The sequence below is a fragment of the Aythya ferina genome (assembly GCF_964211825.1).
Source record: "Aythya ferina genome assembly, chromosome: 3".
Taxonomy (NCBI): Eukaryota; Metazoa; Chordata; class Aves; order Anseriformes; family Anatidae; genus Aythya; species Aythya ferina.
The window spans coordinates 24,980,498-24,987,102 of record NC_140298.1 but is presented as its reverse complement, the minus strand read 5'-3'; positions in this window follow the sequence as shown (position 1 = coordinate 24,987,102).

Genomic DNA, 6,605 nt, shown 5'->3' with positions numbered 1-6,605 from the left:
AGTGAAATACCACAAGGTGCTGTCCTGGTGAGTCCCTTTCCGACTGCCAGTGCAGCAGTGTCCCCTCGGCACGGTGCTCCCCTTCCACAGCACTTCTGGCCTGGCTTCCCGAGAGAAGGAGGCCTGTGGGGTCTTGTTTTGCATGAGTGTTGGAGAAAGTCCCTGACAAAGATCTTTCAGCTGTTGGCAGCTCTCAATCAAATTTGTTAGCAGGGTGGAGATCTCGGCAACTTTATGTTCTTACAAGTTTAGTGAAAATAAACAGCCAGGTAAAGAGGAGACAAGGCCTCGTTGATATTCTGCTGTGGGAAAGGCAGGAGCTGCTATCTCGCTACGCATCTGGATGGGAGACACAAAGCTCCAGGGTTTTCCCTGGCTGTGGAGCTATTTGTTTATTTCCCCAGTCCAAGTCAAGGCAAAGCACTGTGCAGTGAGACAAGGAGCTCAGGGGGCTGGTTTCACATCTGCCTTAAAGATGGCTGTGCTGTAAATGCTGTGCTCGGTTCGCAGGCTGCCTTCTCTCTAGGCCCCTTTGGATTTCTTCACTGTCCTCTGCGGAAAGGGCCTGTTCTTGAAGTGTGTGCATATCTTCCTTCTGGCTTCTGGCAAACAAGTTTTCTTCTTTTTTTTTTTTTTTTTTTTTTTTTTAAACAGAGCACAAATGATTACCCAGAGTCAACTGTCTCTGGCCTCCTGTCTGCAGAATCTCTTTTATGAAGTAAATGTTTATGCTTTCAGACTCCCTCTAGGCCTGTATAATCATTCAGCACATGGCTGCAGGATAAATCTGTTCTTGCAGTTAGCAAAGGAGTAAATGCATTCTCCAAAATCCTCAACGAAACCACGAGAATTGGAGGGACACCAAACCAAAACATTCTTTTCATTTAGGCTGTTAGAGCTGCTGGGAAACTGGATACTTTGCAGAGGAATTGGCTTTTTTTTTTTTTTTTTTTTTTTTTTTTTTTTTTCCCCTTCACTGCTTTTTTTTTTTTCCTTGAAGTCTGCAGCAATGGAATGAGTGAATTATTTCCTGGGGCAGCTGCTGTGTAACATCCAATACTTTATTCTTTGAGCTTGCAGAAATAAATGCGTCAAGAGGAAGAAAGTGGCAAGCTGCTTGGGGTTCCAGAGGAGCAGACAGCTCTGGAGATTCCACCTTTGTTTTTGTGGCATGTGCTAGGTATGTCCGTCTTCTCTTTCAGCTTCTGCAGGCGCCACCTGCCCCTTGTTCTTCTTCAAGAAATAGATGAAGTAAATCCGAGACACGGGGCCTCCAGGGAGTGCCTGGGGAAGGAGCGAAATAGCGGGCAGCAGAAAGAGAGAGACCCTCGTACCTCTTCAAGGGATGGAGATGGAAGATTGAAAAAAGCCTCACATGTCTGAGCAGCTGGTGAAGGCTGCCAGCCATCGTGCCTTACTGGTGACACATGCCTCCATCAGCAGACGTCCCCACATGAGTTAAAGGAACCAAAAAAAAAAGTGTGCTACAAGTGCCTGAGCCCAGTCCCTCCCGGTGCTGGCTGTGGGGCCAGCTGGCAGGCCTTCCCCCTCAAACTGTGCTTACGCTGAAGAGGCACCCAGCTATTTTCTGAAGGGTTAAATTTGCTGTGGGTCTCCCCTGGAGAGCTTCCTCTGCAGATGGAGAAAGGCTTTGATCTCTGCTTCCCAGGACCCCCTTCCTGCCCTGCTTTCCTTCATCATTAGTTTTACTGCCCTGCTTCACTGCTCTGGGGGGCTGCCTGGGACCAGCAGGGTCCCATGCCGCAGTGCAGCCTGCCCTGTGCCTCCGGGAGCGGCATGCAGCCTCCTCCACCTCCTCTGCTCCCTCCTCACAGGCTGAGGCAAGGCTGTGCAGCTCCTGGAAGCCCCCATGGCCGTGCTGAGTCACACTGTCCGAGGACGTAGCTGGTCCTCTGTCTATCTAGCTGGTCTGGATCAATGCTATCATAGGGACTTTGGGCATCTGTGAGCAGCAAGAAGCCGTGTGCTGCAGCTGTTGCACTTCAAAGGAGCACTTACGGACCACGTTTCTCTGCTCCTTGAAATATTAGAGGGGTCTTCACTATTTCATACATTTAATGCAATTAAATAAATAAATAAATTATTCTCTCCTTCTTCATCTTAGAGGTAGCTGTGGCAGAACACAAGCCTGGGGCTATCTTTTGGGGTTTGAGGAGGAAAGCATATATCAGTGGGTGTCTGTCATCTGTCCTGTGCCTTTATAAAGTCCCCAATATACCCTGATTGGGACCTTTTGGGGTATAAAGATAAGTGCTACCAATGCATTGCCATGTAAACCCAATCCAGAGGCCCCAGCAGTGTGTGGGGCAGCAGCAGGGCATGCACTGCACGGTGATTTCCATAGTGTGTGATGTAAGACACCCCCTTCCCCCCTTTATTTTTCAGCTTCTCTCTTCCCACCTGTGAAATAAGACACCTTTTTGTCTTTGGAAAAGGCTTTAGATACACTGAAGAGCGGTGCTTTCTCCACTTGTGTTTCTGTACCTGAATAAGTTCTGGGTTTGCAGGTGTCAAGTGGTATTTTGTATTGTCTGTGGAGGCTGGGAAGAGAGAGAAGGATATCATTTGGGGAACAGGTTACCTGTGTCTGGCCTTCTAAGATCCTTTCTCAGAGCACATTAAGAAAATGCACAGACAGGAACTTCCTGGCCAGTATATTTGCTTCCTTATAGCAATATATTAAGTGAAGTGCTTTGGAGGAGGAAAATACAGAAATGAAAGAAAGAAAAAAAAAGATGAAATCAATAAATTAGTATCATATTAATAAGTAATCACTTCATCCGCTGAATGAAGGTTTAGACAAACATTCGACAGGAAAGGAGGGTGCCTGGGAAGGAAAGCAGTGCTGGAATTAAGTGTAACCAGATGAGAAGTGCCATTATCTTTCTGAACAATGTGCACACATCTCCAGCGATAGTCCAAAATGTTGTCACTTACCGTAACACTAGCACAGTTGTTGGGGACACTGCTTTGGCAAGCTGTAGGCTTCTTTATTTATGAAAGGGCAATTTATTATGTTATGGGAAGGGTATGCAATGAGACGTGCACATTTCTTAAATTAAGAAAGTCCTTTTTTAGTCCTGAAGTGGGTGGAACTCAAAAAGACAGACATGGAAAATCTCTGCTTATGTGCAACATCCTGACAAGCCATGTAGAGGACACAAAATGTCAGGGTGCCTCACCCCAGACCTGGCACTGCTTTGCTGGGTGACCTTGGGTAAGTCACTTGCTGTCACTGTGCTTTTGTCTCCTCCATAAGTGGGATAAACTATGCTGGAGCAGATGTTAGTGTGCTAAACGCAGGACCCAGAAGTCACTGTCACAAGGAAAATACCATGATATTACAAGGAGGTGACCTTCTCCAGCAGTTCAGTGATGGTCCTTGAAGTGACAAGGAGGAGAAATAATAAAAAGGGCAAGGTTGGGAGTGGAAGACCAAAGCCCTACCAAGATCACCGTCATCATATTGGCATGGGCAGCTGTCCCATGGGGCTGGCTTGGGGGTTAAGTCCGCTGGGTCAGCATCCTGGGCTGGTGGGCTTCCTAACTGTGGCCTGAGCCTCTCCGTGCTATCCAGCTGTCCTCCACAGACACTGCTGCTGCTCCTGAGCACAGCACTGCCCCAGATGTACCGGCTGAGAGTCTCGTCCTAAATCAATCTTCAAAACAAAGCTAGTATGCCAGAGACCCCAGCGCATTCGCTGAAAGTAATGGTTTTCAAATGCTTCCATAAAATGTCACAGCTGGAGCTTGAAAAGGCATTTTATGGCTTGGTGTGTCGCTTTACAAGCAAAGAGCAGGAATGAATGTACGCCGTGTATGGATGTGCTTGTAAGAGCGGGGAAATCTGGGTGTGTGGATCGTGATCCTGTGTGGAAGTGCATGAAGCAAACTGAGCATATCCTTGGGACTTAGAGTAAAAATAACCCATGACCTTTCTCTAATGAGCTGTGTGAAAGGTTGGTAGTGATGGCCAACACACCGCGCTTGTCATAACAGCATCTTGCAGCCTGTTTCACAGCGGGACTCACAGCAGGAGCTCCCTCGTCCTGATTTCTCCATCCATTTCCAGAATAGCATTCGTTCTGTGCTGAGTCCTTTAACTGCACCCATCTTCATGGCTGCAAATTGCTTTCTGCGATATCTGAGTGCTCGTGGCATCCCCAAGCTCGTTGTATAACGTGTCCCATCTGATATCCTTGTCTTCTCTTGCCTTTCACATGATTAACCTGGGACTTACAGTCCCAGGGCCATGCATAAAGACGTGTGTGCTACCACGAGCTTCAGTGTGCAGCAGTGTGCTGAGCATCACCAGGGGTCTGGAGGCTGGAGGGTTACAAAATGCTGTGTGGCCGTCCAGTAAGTCCCAACAGCGAGCAGTGCTGCACAGCGTCTTTCTCAGAGGCAGCTGCGGTCTCCTAGAGTGTCTAATACAGGGTAGTGATGAGCATCTGACCCACTTCCACATGTCAGGCAAATCACCTCCAATATTTCAGGCCAATGTGAGTGAAGAAAATCTGCGCAGTCCTTATGAGGCCACTGTGCTGGCACACCATCACTAATAACAGACTTTTTACCTGAAATGCCAGTGCGTACTTGGTTTTCATTCCTGGTAATCAGGTTTTTCTCCCCTCCACTCTCCGCAGAGGTAGTATTTCATAACTGCCAGAGCTGCAATAACTACGAGGCCTCTGGCTTTAAAGGAAATGTTTTGCGCAGTGGAGAAATGCCCTCCAGTTCCACAGAGAGCATGTATACCCATGTGAGAAGCAAAACAAGCACTCATTAAAGCTTTCTGCAGAAATTTGGGAAGTGGGCTTCTCTTTTTGTGTGTGTTTCTTTTCAAAGACTGATGAGGCTTAGCACAGAGAGGAATGGCCCGAGCAAGGGGCTTTTGTAGTTTGCTCAATGTGCCTGTGGGAGAGTGTGTGAGAAGAGGAAGGAAGAGCTATCCTTCAGCTGCTGCAGAGCATGAGCTCTGCTCAAGCCCTCGGAGGTAGCCCCTATGCTTGTGGTCGGAGGAGAGAAGGATGGCCACTTCAGCATCTCCAGCGACGGCAGTTCTGCTGACGGTATTGCTAATCAGCTGTTTTTCAGCAACCTTAGCAAGTCAGCCTGTCAGAGGAAAGACATTTCTTCTGCTACGTAAGGGGCTGTGGTCTGCTGTCACGCCGCTCGGTTGTGCTTCTGAATGCTTATTAGGTATATTTGCACTGACAGTGCTAAAACTCTCCAGTTTGGGGGCAGCTTCATCTTCTGTCAGGCACTATTGGGTGATTCAGAGGATCCGTGCTGCCCCATGCAAGCTGTATATTGATCCAGGCCTGTGTTGCTTCCCCAGCTTTCCCTGGCACCCAAAACCCAAATCTTGTCCCTCCTGGGGCCCTGGGGCTGGCGAGGAGCAAGCCTCTGCCCAGAGAGTCCTGTGGGCTGGCTCCCACTGGCCTCTTGGGATGCTCGGGGCCACATACCTCTCTGCTGGTCGGGCTGCAGCACATGGTGTCAAGCACAAGGATATATCTGATAAAGCAGAGCTTATTAGGAAATCAAAGCAAAGCCATGCAGCAAATGTAGCCTGCCCTAGGTTTTCTGAAACCAAGTCCTGTCTTTGGTGTGGGAGCCTGCCTGATGCCTTCAGAAGGGTTTCAGACATCAGGTGCTCTGGCTGGTGCCCAGTTTGATCCCTGGTGCCACTGGGACCCACCTCCTTCGTGGCCGTGCATCCCCCTGCTGCCAGCTTTGAGCTCCCCCCACGAGCTGGCCGTGTTCAGTCAACACGGCCGAGTTGTTCCTGCTCAGCTGAATCACAGCGTTTCGGCCTGCGAGCCGGGGCCATGTCTAGACAGTCAATTACTCTCTGCTCTCCTGTCTCTTAAGAAACTTTCAGTGCAAATGTCTTCTTTGACCTTGCATGTATAATTATTTATCTTCCCTATAAATAATGGATTTCTCAGTTGCTGCCTGGTGCTGATTCATTAATATTTTGTTACTTCCTTGAGTTCAAACACACTTGCAGTCTTTCCAATCTCCTCTCGTACTAAAGCCTTATTCCTTTGCATTCTTGCTAGCTCTTTTCCCTCAGCTGATACTCCCAAATTTGCTGTAATCCCACTCACTTTACCTGTAGATGCTCTGCTGACAATACCTGGGCTATCACGCCACCCCAGTTTAGTTCATGAAGAACAGGATGATTTGCAGTTTCCCCCGCTCAGCTCTGCAGACTCAGACAATCTCCTTTTCGTATTTGCCACCATCATACCAAGGCCGTTTTACGTAAGGGAAAACACTGCGTAGGGCTGCAGGGTGAGAGCAAACCCCAGGGATGAGCACACGTGTATGTCTGGGGGCAGGAGCGGCGTCCCATGGAGCTCAGCGCAGCTCCGTAAAGGCCCCCTCAGGCGCTCCTCTAATTGAGATGCTTAGTCTGGGTAATTAGTAAGGGTGCTAATCGTCCGTTTTTAAGATCTCATCTTTCTCATGTCGCAAATTGGTTGGTGCAGAGAGGAAAACGCAGAGGAACTGTAGGCCTGTCTCTGCAGAGAGCTTGCCGAGGAGACGGTGTTTGAGAAGTGCGGTAAATTCAC